The following is a 14719-nucleotide window of genomic DNA, read 5'->3' as shown; positions in this document are numbered from 1 at the left end:
CAACAGGCACCTAACTGTGCGTGTGCAGACGTGTGTGGCACACGCATACAATGAAATACTACTCACCCAGAAAAAGGAGTGACGTTCTGACACATGCTGCAACGTGGATGACCCTTGAAAACGTTATACTAAGTGAAAGCTGCCAGGCACAAAAGGACACATAGTATATGACTCCAAATATATGACATACCAAGAACAGGCAAATCCCTAGAGGCAGTAAGTAGATTAGACAAGGGAGGGGAGGATACGGAGTTACTGCTTAATGGGTAGAGAGTTTCTCTTTAGGGTGATGGAAAAGTTGTGGTAATGGATGTTGGAGATGGTAGCACAACAATGTGAATATAATTAACGCCCCCTTAAAAATGGTTAAGATGCCAAATTTTAATTTATCTAAATTTTAGCACAATAAATTTAAAAAATTATATTCCTGGAGGCTAAATTATAACCTGGCAAAAGTGAAAAAAGCAGAATTCAGTATGTGTATACAAGATGCTTAGATGTTTAAACACATCTACCCACACACAAAGAAAAAAATAGAATGGAATCTGTCAGAACATCAACAATGGCTGTCTTTGGGTTATGAGATGATGAGTAATTCATTTTTCCTACTTTCCCCAAATTTATATAATAGAATGTATTACTTTCATAATGCACATTTAACAAATAAATTTGGAGGAAGCTAAAAAAAAAAAAAAAAAAAGTGCAATTGCAGCCTGTGGAGCATGCACCTCTCCACCTGCCCCAGACCCAACCACGCAGTGGTGAAACCCACGAGGGCCTCCTGGTGCCTGGTGCTTGACAAAACCACCCGGTTCCCACTGCAGCCAAGCAGTCCCCACTCTGTACAGGCATTGTTTTTATCCTGAATGTAGAAATTCACTCTTAAAGACATTAGGACCGTTTGTTTAACCAATGCAGACACTGCACCATTATACGCTTTTGGATACAAAACATAATTTTACTATTTTGAAGGATTACCACTATTTCGCTTTTGACATTTGCGACCCACACTGCTGGCTGGATATGGATTATCTGACGCCTGGTGTGATGGTTAGGTTTATGTGTCAGCCTGGCCAGGTAACGGGGCCCAGTTGTTAGGTCAAGCAAGCACTGGCTTGATGGTTGCTGTGAGGACATTTCATGGACTTCAATCATCAGTGAGTTGATGGCATCTATGGCTGATGACCTCTACCATCAACCGCAGAGATGCCTTCAACAAAGACAGATGTCTCAGCCCGTCAGTTGAAGGCCTTAAAAGGAAAAGTGATGTCAGCATTCAGGAGAGAGAATTTCCATCGCTACTTCAGCCAGACAGCTTCTCCTACAGAGTTCATCGAAAATCGCCATCAGAGTTCCCAGTTTGTGGCTGGCCCTATGGAATTTGGACTTGCCAATCCCCATATCATTGCCCCCATTTGTTCCCTAAGGAAACCCAATATACTTAGCGTAACCCATTTTATGGCACAATTTCCAGACGCTTGGCAAAAGCAGGAACCTGTCCTGGAACTCAATCTGAACCTTCTCTACACGTTGTCTTTATGCTTCAGAGGTTCTCCATGTTCTCCCGGCACTGTCTTCTGTATTGCTGCGGCTCCTATCAGGTTTTGCTGAGTCTCCTGTAACAACAGTTTCCCTCTCTCTCTCTCTCTCTGGCCCCTGAAGATTCAGTTCTCTTACTCCAAGGCCAAGTACCAGTAGGTCCTTTGTGCTCTGCTGTTGGGAAGACACTTGAGCCAGAGCTAATCCACGGGGTTTTTTCTTTGGGGGAGAGAGAGGGAAGGTCTCCATGGAGCATATTTTCTCATATGGGTGTCTGGGGAAGGAGGCGTGTTTGGGAAGGTAATTCAGATCACAAAAGCAGGGTTTGCTACTACCTAGATGTATAGGTTAAGGACAACTTTATCTCCAAAGCAGGAGCAATACTGCTCTGAGACTCAAGTGGCAAGTACCTGGTCATGTTATAAGTGCAACACACAATTTTCTGTTTCTTGATGTTCGGGGAAAGTGGCCATTTGTTCAGATGGGTCTGCTTCTCTTGGAATTGCTGAATCGCTTCCTTTTCACATTAAAATGATCTCCCATCTTTTACTCAGACCCTCCAAAAGTATAAGAAAAAAACAACAGCCCAGGGGTTCCTCTTTCTCTGGGGAATGTCTTTCACCCCAGGTTCTGCTGGCTGCTGGCTGGCCCCTGGAAGCACCACTGCGCCTTGCCCCTGAGCTCCACCCCCCACCTCCACCCCCCAGCAGAACGGCCAGAGTGTTTCAGGTGACATGACACTCGAAATCATGGCTGGTATATGGCAAACAACATCTTCCCCCACCCCACCCCCCCATCCTGAAACACCAGAGCACCAGCCCTGGCTTCAGAGGTGAGCGGCCTGAGCAGAAGCTTGGGGACCCTGGGTCTGGAAGAGCCCTGCGTTTGGCTTTATGCTCGGTCACTGTCTTGAAATCCCTGAAAACATTTAAATAAGGGGCCCCACATTTTCATTTTGTACAGGCCCTGCAAATTATTAGCCAGTCCTGATCTAGAGGGTCTCCCCTTGTAGCAGATTGATAGTTATGAATTTCAAAAATAGATATTGGATTATGTTTGTAAACTGGTCTGTACCTGGGCATGATTAAATTATGATTAGAGCTTTGACTGGGCCACATCAGTAGGGCACTGAGTCCCCGCCTCTTGGTAGGTGGGGACTCACAGATAAAAGGCGTGGCAAAGGACAGAGTTGGAGATTTTGATGTTGGAGTTTGGATGTTGGAGTTTGATGCTGAAGTCTTTAGCTGGAGTCCCAGGAAGCAAGTACACAGAGGAAAGAGAAGCCAGCCCTGGGAAGAGAGGAACCCTGAGCCTGGGAAGAAGCAAGAACTGGGAAGAGAGGAACCCAGGATGCCTGAACCCTGGCAGACATCAGCAGCCATCTTGCTCCAACACATGAAAATAGACTTTGGTGAGGGAAGTAACTTATGCTTTATGGCCTGGTATCTGTAAGCTCCTACCTCAAATAAACACCCTTTACAAAAGCCAACAGGGAAGGGGTTGTGGCTTCTGCCTACCATATGGAGGGTCCAGGGTTCAATACCCAGGGCTTCCTGACCCGTGGTAAGCTGGCCCACGCGCAGTGCTGCCACGCACAAGGAGTGCCGTGCCATGCAGGATTGTCCCACGCGCAAGGAGTGCACCCCACAAGGAGAGCCATGCCACCCAAAAAAAGCGCAGCCCGCCCAGGAGCGGCGCCGCACACATGGAGAGCTGATGCAGCAAGATAACAACAATAAAAAAAGTGACACATTTTCCGGTGCTGCAAGACAAGAATGCAAGCAGACACAGAAGAACACACAGCGAATGGACACAGAGAGCAGACAAGGGGGGGAAGGGGAGAGAAATAAAATAAATCTTAAAAAAAAAAAAAAAGCCAACAGGCTTCTGGTATGCTGCATCAGCACCCCTTCAGCTGACTAATACACCCCGACAGGCCTGATCTAGGGGGACTCACCCCTCAGGCTCTCAACAGGCCTGACACTCGGCCAGCTCAGGCCATGGGCTCAGGACATGACCACTGAGTCTTCCTTGGACAATTCCTTTCCAGGTACTTGAAGGCCAGCCCTCCGCTCCATGCTGGGTGGAGTCCCACCAACACCTTCCAGCAAATGTCCATTTTCTCTAGAAGGAAAGAGCCTTCCTCCGTGGCTACCTAGTGATGCTCAATCCATTTCCTGGGCCCCTGGGGCCACCGCCTCTGCTCCTCGGGCTGTGGCTCTCAAGCTCCTTCTTCAGCCATGGTTTGCAGGCTGCTGGGCTCCTCCTGCAGCTGACTTGTCTTCCCTAGGCCCCATGCAAGCACTCCTACGCTTCCTTTTACTTTACAAGTCTATCTTCCGGGTCTCCAGGCTCTGCCGCATTGGCCAGGTCATGGTTCCTTATCGGCCAGGTCATGGTCCCACATCAGCCAGGTCAAGGCCCTGCATCAGCAGGTCAAGGCCCTGCACCAGCAGGTCATGGTCCCGCATCAGCCAGGTCAAGGCCCTGCACCAGCAGGTCATGGTCCTGCATCAGCCAGGGCCCTGTATCAGCCAGGTCAAGGCCCTGCATCAGCAGGTCAAGGCCCTGCACCAGCAGGTCATGGTCCCGCATCAGCCAGGTCAAGGCCCTGCACCAGCAGGTCATGGTCCTGCATCAGCCAGGTCAAGACCCTACACTGGTAGGTCAAGGCCCTGCATCAGCAGGTCATGGTCCCACATCAGCCAGGTCAAGGCCCTTTACCGGCCTGGTCATGGTCCTGCATCAGGCAGATCATGGTCTCGCATTGGCCAGGTCAAGGCCCTGCACTGGCAGGTCATGGTCCTGCTTTCCGATCTCAGGAGGCTCTCACTCCAGGTGTTGGTCTGTCTAAAGCACGTGCTTCATTCTCCTAACATTTATAAAGGAAACAGGCAACACTGAGGACACTCTTACAGTCCAGTTGAAAAACAGGACAAGAAAGTGTCATTTTGAATAGAAACGACTCTTCAAAATACTATGAAGCCCAAGGCAGGACAAGACAATATTCCTAAATGATGATGGAAAGCGTCAAGTTCAAATGATGACCAGAGGAAGGAAGGCTCACGTGAGGACAGCAGGCTCTGAGCTGGAAGGTGGGTGTGACCTGCGCAGGCCAGGCGTCGGGTAGGAGAGGAGGTGGGCGAAGGCAGGGCACAGTCGGGGGACAGAGAACAAACCTGTCTGACTTGAGTCAGGTCTGGGTAGACCAAACTGTGCAGACCTGTGCAGTGGTTTGGAGCTCTATACCCCAGAAAAACACGCTCTTAAGCTCAATCCATTCCTGCGGGTGGGAACCCACTGTAGAGAGGACGCTTTGCAGGGGTTACTTCAGTTAAGCGGGGATCCACGTGAATGAGGAGAGGCCTTAAGCCTATTTCTGAAGGCCTACAGGGAATGTCACAGAGAGAATGCAGAGGGAGCGGCCAGGAACTGGAAGTCAGGGGACCCAGAAGCCAGGAGAGGCCGCCACGTGCATTCCCATGGGAGGGAAAAGCCCAGGACCAGGGGTCACGGCAGCCAGCCCCAGACCGCCACAGCCTTCTAGGGGAAATCACTGCCTTGATGACCCCTTGATTTTGGACTTCTAGCCTCGGATCCATGAGCCAATAAATTCCCATGGTTTAAGCCCACCCATTGCATTAGAAGCTGGGAAATTAAAACAACCTGGGAAAGTGGACGTGGCTCAACTGATAGAGCATCCTCCTACCATATGGAGGGCCCAGGGTTCAAACCCAGGGCCGCCTGACCTGCGTGGCAAGCTGGCCCATGTGCAGAGCTGACGCACGCAAGGAGTGCTGTGCCCTGCAGGGGTGCCCCCGCGTGGGGGAGCCCCACATGCAAGGAGTGTGCCCTGCAAGGAGAGCTGCTCCACGTGAAAAAAAGCGCAGCCCGCCCAGGAGTGGCGCCGCACACATGAAGAGCTGACACAGCACGATGACGTAACGAAAAAGAGGTGCAGTTTCCCAGTGCCACCGGGAAACAAGAGGGTACAAGCGGACACAGAAGAACGCACAGCGAGTGGACACAGAGAGCAGACAATGCGGGGGTGGGGGTGGGTAGGAAGGGGAGAGAGGTAAATAAAATAAGTCCTTAAGAAAACAAAACAAAAACCCTGGATTCATTCCCTCAGCCAAGTGTGTCAACTTGTATTTGTGGACGTGGTGGTAATGAGGGAGTTTAAGGAGAGTGGGGTTTAGGATTCCGGCCACACTCCCGGCCCTGGGCACATCTGTGGGCCAGGAAGGAAGGCTGCTGGGAAAGCTGAGATGGACAGCTCGGGGCCTCTGCTGGAGGCCATGTGCAGCCACAGCAGCGTCTGGGCAGAGGCAGGACATGGAAATCAAGTCACAGGAACGTCCCTCTGACCGTGGCGTGCAAGCCGAGCTCTGGTGCCGGGGTGGTGGCCCTGAATTTGGGGCCCGAGACGAAAGGGCCAGGTGTGAAACACGCTGCTTGGATGAAGAAGCACAGTCTTAGGACTGTGGGGAGGTGGTGAAGAGGAGGTGATGGGGGGAGGTTTTAAGCTTGAGCGACTGAAAAAAAAAAAACTGTATCAGGAGAGGGAAGATGAAATTTAGGAGGGAAGGAAGTTTTTAGACACATTGAGATAGAGCTGATGAGGGACATTCACATGGAGATGAGACTTGCTAATTGTAACTAACATCCACTGAGCACTCATCTTCCGGGCACTGTTTTAAGCCTGTTTAATTCTCACAAGCACCCTATAAAACAGGTGTCATTGTTAGCTGCACTATCCAGGCGAGGAACCCGAGGGTTGCTCTCTATTGGGCTGGGAGGAGATGAAGGAGGGGGCCATCAGCGGTGACAAGGAGGAGAGGAGGGGGCCATCAGAGGTGACAAGGAGGAGAGCTTTGGTCCCAGACTTAGCACAATAGGAGAGGTTTTAGGGTGATCAAGAGTGTCAGTCTGGGGCGATGGACTTGGCCCAGTGGTTAGGGCGTCCTTCTACCACATGGGAGGTCTGTGGTTCAAACCCCGGGCCTCCTTGACCCGTGTGGAGCTGGCCCACGTGCAGTGCTGATGCACGCAAGGAGTGCCGCGCCACACAGGGGTGTCCCCCGCATAGGGGAGCCCCACGCGCAAGGAGTGCACCGGTAAGGAGAGCCACCCAGCACGAAAGAAAGTGCAGCCTGCCCAGGAATGGCACCGCCCACACGGAGAGCTGACGCAACAAGATGACGCAGTGAAAAGAAACACAGATTCCTGTGCCGCTGACAACAACAGAAGTGGACAAAGAAGACGCAGCAAACAGACACAGAGAACAGACAACCAGGGTGGGGTGGGGGGGAGAGAAGAGATATAAATAAATAAATAAATCTAAAAAAAAAAAAGGGTGCCAGTCTGAGCCAAGATGAAGAGAAAATGGGGGTGGGAACGTAACAGGGCTGGGCTCCTTGGATGTGCCGCTGTGATGGGCCAGCTCTGTGAAGTCAGGGGCAGGGACCGAGAAAGCGGGCTGGGACCCTGAGAGAGGGTCCTGGGGGGGAGAGGGGGACGTCTAGCGCAGCCTCAAAGGGGGTGGGCGGCCTGGGGAGGGGTCCCGGGGCAGGCCCGGAGTACCCCTGGGGCTTAGAGGGGCATTGGCATCTAAGTTTGTTAGCAACGCAATTCAGCCCCCGGCCAGCGTGGCGGCAGGAGGCAGCGGCGGGAGGGTGGGAACCCGGCGCCCGGTGGACGTGGCCTCAGGTTCTGGCCGCGTGCCCCTGAGTTCCGCGCTCTTGGGCACGGGGAGTTTCAGGTTGGCTGGATGGCGGTGCCATTCCTTGAAGTGGGGATCCCCGGGAGAGGGGTGGGGTTCGGTAGAAGATGAGGAGCCCAGTGGGGAGGGACGGGTTGGTGGGCCCTGAAGGGCTGAGGTCAGAGGTCATCATCCCCTAGGGTTACCCAGGGAGGGCCAATGGCCAAGAGGAGAGGATCTGGGATAGAACTGTGAGAGGAAGCAACACCAGAGAAGGGCAATGAGGAAGACACAGCCCTGGGAAGGAGCCCAAGAGGAAGGAGAAGGACCAGCCAGAAGGGGTTACGGAGCCTCGCAATTACTCTCCCAGGCACAGACACGCCCTGGGCGCCCGTCTTCCAGGAGGGGGGCGCTGCCCTTGCAGTTAAGACCAGGGCCTCCCGGAGACCTGACTGTCCCCCCACCACCTTCCACCGGTGAGCAGGCCAGGGCCCGTGAGCCCGTCTGCCCCGGAAGCCCTGACCGCAGCCTGCCCAGCTCCGGCGACAGGTAGACGAGACACACGCAGGCTACCCAGGTGGGAGGGCGGAGAGAAAGGCCTGGGATTTGGTGTGAAATTCTGGGCAAGGGGCCTGCTTGCGCCTGTCACGAATTCCACGTGCAAAGGGGCGCTGGCTCTCGGCAGGGCAGCTTGTGCAGCAGGGCTGGTGCACAACCACCTGGCCTGAGTCTGGAAAGGCTCATTTCTGAGGACCCTAGAGGTAAAGAGGGTTCCCAGACTTGGGAAGTCTCACCCCTGCAGGGGTCCAAGGCAGCAGGGGAGGTAGAAACCTTGGGGTGAACCTTGAGAGCAGCAAACCAGCCCCAGGCCGGGGTCCCTTTCTGCCCCAGGGCAGGGAGACCCCCACCTCCACTTCCCTTGTCTAGCCTTCCCCACCGCCACATGCCACAGACACTGCCACCATCCCAGCTGCTTAAGAGACGTGCCAAGACGGGGATCCGGGTGGTTTTTACTCTAAATCCCAGACTCTTCTGGAATTCCGAGAACGGGGCTGATGCTGCTAAAATAGTGACGCGCACAGAAGCTCCCGGGCTGGGGCGCGCGCACCCCAGCCTCAAGGGTGTATGTAACCCGGTGGGGAGGTGCCCACCTCATCCCTCACCTTTTCTCATTTGGGAACAAGGGATACAGGAATTCTGACCGGTGGGAGAAAGACAAACCCCGCACGGCTGTCAGCGTGAGCCCCGCGTAACTTTCTGTGCTGAGGACCTTCTCCTTTCAACCCTGCCATAAACTGGGCTCGTCCCCAGACGTGGCCGACTAGCCCGTCCCGGGTAGAGGGACGCGGCCTGCTGGCCAAAGCGCCGCCACTGCCAGGGGAGCCACGCACCCCATCGGGGTTCCGCTTCTCATTTTACAGAGCAGAAAACTGGGACTCGGAGGAAATCAGACAGATTCCGAATGGCAGCCGGGCCCATCTGCCTCGAGAGCCCCAGGTTGCTTGCACGTTGTATGGCCCAGGGGCAGCCCGGGGGGGGCGGGCTCCCTCGCTCCAAGATTCCTCAAAGAACGGAGAAGGGCAGGGGGCACTAAGGCCAAGCTGCAGCTTAGACCCCGGGGCAGGGGAGGCTCGGGCTAAAACTGAGAACTGCGCCAACACTTCAAATTACGAAACGAGGAGCTCCCGGCTTCGCTGTGATCCCGAAGACGGTCTTCGCTTCGATTTAGAATCATTGTGTTTCATACAAAGCCACGGTACAGCCCCGGCTGTCTCCTCGACATGCCGTTACCATGGAGACCGGGGAGGCTCCCCAAAGGGAGTTCGGTGGCGGGGGGAGCGTGGCTGGCAGCTTTGGGGCCGCCGAGGGGCCCCGCGGAAGCCGCTCTGAAATAGAGCTGCCGAGAGGTCCTTTGTCATCCACCTCCTCGGCGCAGCCCCTTCCGCTCCAAGGGCAGGGAGCTCGCAGGCAGGCTACTGAGTCTTCAATAAAACTCCAGGCTGCGCGACGATGCAAGGCAGAGCAGTTGACTTAGAGGCCCTCTAGGAAGGCGGCGCACCTGCTCGCCCCCCTTCCCTCATCTGCTCAAGTGCCCACGACGTCCTCATGTTGGCCCAAGGTTAAATGACGACAGAGCCCTAGAGCCACCGAGGAGAGGTTGCCGAGAGCCCTCCCGGGATAGCCGATGCCGAGGAATGGGATGGCGAGGCCAGGAGGGAGACCTGGGCCTGCCGCTGTTAGCGTGGCAAGTTATTTCACCTCTCTGTGACTCAGTTTCCCCACCAGGACAGTAAGGATAATAAGACCCGCCTGAGCAGGGCTTTAAGGATGAAAATAAATGTACGCTGGAGGTAGAAGTGCTCTGGCCAGTAGGCGGAGGGCTGGGTTTGGCAGCTCGGGGGCGTCCTCCTGCAATGGGGATGGGGAGTGGGGGAGGTGCAGGGGATGAGAGCCACCCGCTGCCAGGGGCCCCCTGATGGACTGGCATCCTGGACCCCACTTAGAAGGGGAGCACACCCTGGTTTCCACTCGGCAGGAGGAATAGCCTCTTTGATGGGCTACACATGGCTTAGAGACGGGAGACGGAGGGTTAGAAGTTCCCCGAGATGTTGTGACCTCAACTGTAAGGGCCAGGGTGCCCTATGCCTGGCAAAGGGAGAAACCAGAAACCGGAAGCCACAGCCCAAGCCTGGTGGTAACGAAGGAAACCAAAAAGAATGGCAGCCGAACAGAAACAGGTAAGGGTAGAGGCGGTGGCCGTGGCTGCCTGGGTAGAACTTCAGTCCAGGAAAGGATTTTATCCTAACCTATTCAGGAGCCCCTGGCCTACCCCTCTTCCCCACTGGTGCTAACTGTAAGCAAAAGTAGGAGCAGAATTAAATAAATTCGTTCTCACGATCCAGCTACCATCAACTTTAAGTTATAGACTATGTGAGGGCATGTATTTACTCCAATGTTTATAATCTTGTCATAGATTTCCCCCCCAAATAATTTGAAAAAAAATTAAATTTAGAAAGGGACCATGCTAGGAATTGAGAATGTTTATCAAGTGTTTGGTTAATGTACTCAGGTCTCAGCATTTTTGGTTTACAGTCTACAGTTATAAAGTTTGCTTCCAAGGACCCAGAATAGCCAAAATAACTCTAAAAAATGAACAAAGTTGGAGGACATACACTATCCGTTTTGGGACATTTTAGCTACAGTAACCAGTACAATGTAGTATTGGTGTAAAGATAGACAACTAGATCAAAGAGCAGAAAAAAGAATCAGAAATAGACCTATATGTATAGGGTTAATTTGATTTTCAATAAAGGATAATCTTTTCAACAAAGGGTGCTGGAACAATTGCATAGCCATATACCAAAATAAAATATGGGCTTCAACCTTTAACTCCACATTAAAAAAAAAAAACTAACTCAAAATGGATCACAGTTCTAATTGGAAGAGCTAAAATTACAAAATTTCTAAGAGAAAACATAGGAGAAAATCTTAGTGACCTCAGGTTTGGCATATATTTCTTAACAACAGGAGAAAATGCATGAAAGGAAAAAAATCAACAAATTGGACTTCATCAAAATTTCACACTTGTTCTTCAAAAGATGCTGTTAAGAAAATAAAAAGGCAAGCCACAGACTGTTAAGAAAATAAAAAAGCAAACCACAGACTGGGAGAAAACATTTGCAAAACAAAAAGGACTTGTAACTCAAATATAAAACAACTTTTACAACCCAATAAAAAGAAGACCAACAACTCAACTGAGAAAGATTTGGACAGGGGAACGTTTGTAGCTCAGTGGTTGAGTGCCTGCTTCCCACATACGAGGTCCTGGGTTCAATCCCTGGTACCTCCTAAAAAAGAAATAAAAAGAAATAAAATAAAAAAGATTTTGATAGACACTTAACCAAAGAAGATATGCAGGGAAGCAGATGTGGCTCCACCAGTTGGGTGCCTGCCTATCACATGGGAGGTCCTGGGTTTGGGTCCTGGTGCCTCCTGGTGAAGGCAAGCAAACAATGAGCAGACAGACAAGAGAACCATCTGGGGAGGGGGGGAATAAAGAAAAAAAATAAGACCTCAGCATCATTAGTTGTTAGGGAGATGCAAATTAAAACCACAATGAGGTACCACCGCACACCTATTAGGATGGCTAAAAATACAAAGACGGGATGTGGAGCAACTGCTGGCAGAAATATAAAATGTTACAACCACTCTGGAAGTCAGTTTGGCGATTTCTTACAAAGCTAAACATACACCTACCACGGCCTCCCTTCCACTCCTGGACAACTGCCAGGGGAAATGAAAGCATATGGCAAACACTGGGACACAAATGTTCATAGCATCTTTATTTCTAATAGCCCAAAACTTAGAAGTGCTGAGTGAAAGCAGCTAGACAAAAAAAGAGTACACATTGCAGTATTCCATGCTTAGGAAAAGGCTAGAAAATTCAAACTACTCCATAATGCCAGCACCTGGGACCCGAGGAAACTCTGGAGGTGATGGATGTTTATTTACTGATTGTGGTGATGGCTCCATGGTGTGGACATATGACAAAATGTATCACACTGTACACTTTCAATATGTGCAGCTTATCATGTGGTTATTTATACCTCAATCAAGTTTTTAAAAGTAACACACAGATCTAAAAAAAGAGAAAAAGATGGATTCGTAGGTGACCTAATCTGGACCCTCTTCTTTCTATGCACTGAGGCTCATAGTTTTTCCAAGAATAGAGTTCACTTTTATTTTATTTATAGAGTTTAATTTTATTTTTAAATATTAACTGAGAATCCTGTGGAGAGTTTAAAAAGCGAAGTTATTAGTTACTAGATTAGCGGTTGGATTCACGAATCTCTAATTTACTTCAAATCCCTAAAACTGTGTATGTGTATTTGTATGTCTACGTGTACGTGTGTGTATGTGGGTATGAGAAGCTTTAGGTCAGTGAGAAACTTCTTACTATAGTTGGCTCACAGTTTTATCTCCATGTAGTCATTAAGGATCCTTAGAGCTCTAAATTTTTTTAAAAAGATTTATTTATTTATTCCCCCCTTTCCCTCCCCCTCCCCTGCCCTGCTGTTTTTGCTGTCTGTATCCATTCGCTGTATGATCTTCTGTATCTATTTCTCTTTTGGTCTTCTCTTCTTATTTTTTCTCCTCTAGGATTCAGGGGGATTCCATCCTGGGGACCGCTGACATGGAAAGAGGTTCCCTGTTAGCTGTGCCTCCTCAATTCCTGGTCTCTGTTGCCCTTCACCTTGACTCTCCCCTTCGTCTCTCTTTTGTTGAGTCACCATCTTGCTGCGTGACTCACTTGCGCGGGCACTGACTCACTGCGTGGGCACGCTTTCTCTTCTTCTTTTTCACCAGGAGGCCCCAGGCATCGAACCCGGGTCCTCCCATACGGTAGGCGGAAGCCTTATCACTTGAGCCACATCCGCTTCCCTCTAAAATTTTTAATTAACAAGAAATAAGAAGGTACCAGAAGACGAGAAAAGTGGTTGGCTGCAGTGATAACCCACCAAGGGGAAAAGATACGGGGTCTCCACGCTTGCTCCTCCTAGCCATCCCTCTCCCAGGCTGGAGCCTCACGCTCGGCGTAAGGGACGTCCTCGGCAGGTCTGCGGGCACTGAGACCTCCCACTGAGGTTTCTGAAGCTTCCCGTAAGGCCGTGTTCAAACTCCATGTGCAATATTTTTAAAAACTGTGCAGGCTGTAACAAAACAAAAGGAGGAAGGAAACAAAAAAAGAAAGAAAAATATACCCCAAACTTTGTATTTTTCTTTTCTTTTTTCACTGTCAGATGGGAAATGTGCCCCCCAAGGCTTGAGGGAGGCGTGCTGCACACGAAGGTGTGGCTCCCCATTCTTCGTGCTTACGGATCCCAGAAGGACCTTCTGTATTTTTCAATCGCTGAACATGAAGGATTTTGGCTCTTCCTGTTTTTCTTTTTGAGACCTCTGCAAATGAGAACTCCAGTGCAGGGCTTCTTATATGAGGTATGAAAGGTTTCCGAGATGCTCGGGCCCAGTCACTGGAGGAGGTGTTTGTTTATATTCTGAACCAAGGTTTTAAAATGCAGTGATCTCTCTGTATTGAAAAAGTCTTTGCAAACACTCTTTATTCTAAGGATCATTTATATATTTAAAAAATCAGTAGATTTCCGATTTCACATTTGTTCTAAGAAGGATCAAAACTGGCCTACATTTTGGTATACCAGTTAACGTAGATTAGGATAAAAATCTCCCGTAAGGTTTTAAGCAAGATGACTGGTCTGAAGCAGGACATCTTTAAATAGCTCCTGGTGCCTGCAGACTTTATAAACAGCCATTTCTCCTTAAGAAAGAAAGGAGAGAGAATAGCCTAGAATTCATTGCTGTTCTATTAGATTCTGTTTGTAATCTAAGACACACAGTCAACCCTAAGAGATGCGGAATCCAGTCTTTTAGTTCCTGTTTGCTAAGAGTTTAATACATATGCTCATGCGGAAACTGTGCAAATGGATTTTCAATGAGTTGCTCTCTGAGCAACATGATTTATTTAACACTCACGTAGTGCCTGATAAGCACAAAGCACTGTTTTTTTTTTTTTTAAGATTTATTTATTTCTCTCCCCTCCCCACCCCCGTTGTCTGCTCTCTGTGCCCATTCATTGTGTGTTCTTCTGTGCCCGCTGGCATTCTTGTCAGTGGCACCGGGAATCTGTGTCTCTTCTTGCTGCATCATCTTGCTGTGTCAGCTCTCCATGTGTGTGGTGCCACTCCTGGGCAGGTTGCACTTTTTTTGCGCGGGGTGGCTCTCCTTGAGGGGTACACTCCTTGCACTTGGGGTTCCCCTACGCAGGGGACACCCGTGTGGCACGGCACTCCTTGCGCACATCAGCACCGTGCGTGGGCCAGCTCATCACACGGGTCAGGAGGCCCTGGGTTTGAACCCTGGACCTCCCATGTGGTAGGCGGACGCTCTATCATTTGCGCCAAATCCGCTTCCCCAAAGTACTGTTTTAAGTCTTTACCAACAGTAACTCTCTTGACCTTCCCAAAGCTCTATTGTATCTCCATTTTATAGATGAGGAAACTGAGGAATGGAGAGAGATCAACTCGTATCACACAGGGAGGAAATGGCAGAGCTGAAATTCTAACTCAGGCAGCCTGCCCCAGGGTGTGCTGGTAATTACCAAGCGCTGCTGACGTTCGTCTATTTCTTGAATGTCTGCTGTGTGCGTAGAGCTGTGCACGTGCTGTAGGGAGATACAAGTTAAATATAAACCAGAGTCTGTTCCTCCTCTTCAGCCTGGCTGAGAGACAAACTTCACGTGGAAAACGACTGGAAACCCGCCTGGTGAGAAGCAAGTGGCGTCCTGAAGCTGCACGAGCTGGAGCGAGGTGGGCTGTGAAGGAGGGGTTCTGTGGGCGGGGAGGGGTGGCAGGAAGGAGCAGGGACCCTCCTGGGGGAGGGACCCTGAGGACGCCATCTTCCTGA

General features: G+C 50.6%; 1 protein-coding gene and 1 pseudogene across 4 annotated transcripts in view; both read right to left on the bottom strand.

The window, feature by feature from the left end:
* Nucleotides 1-14719, bottom strand: part of DPYSL5 (dihydropyrimidinase like 5) — a 103900-nt gene that overhangs the window by 34029 nt on the left and 55152 nt on the right. The window lies entirely within an intron of this gene.
* Nucleotides 13036-13132, bottom strand: LOC111762547 (small nucleolar RNA U13; annotated as a pseudogene).

Source organism: Dasypus novemcinctus, chromosome 25 (genome assembly GCF_030445035.2).
Source record: "Dasypus novemcinctus isolate mDasNov1 chromosome 25, mDasNov1.1.hap2, whole genome shotgun sequence".
NCBI classification, from domain to species: domain Eukaryota; kingdom Metazoa; phylum Chordata; class Mammalia; order Cingulata; family Dasypodidae; genus Dasypus; species Dasypus novemcinctus.
The sequence above is the reverse complement of the archived record's forward strand: the minus strand, read 5'-3'. Positions and strand labels throughout refer to the sequence as shown.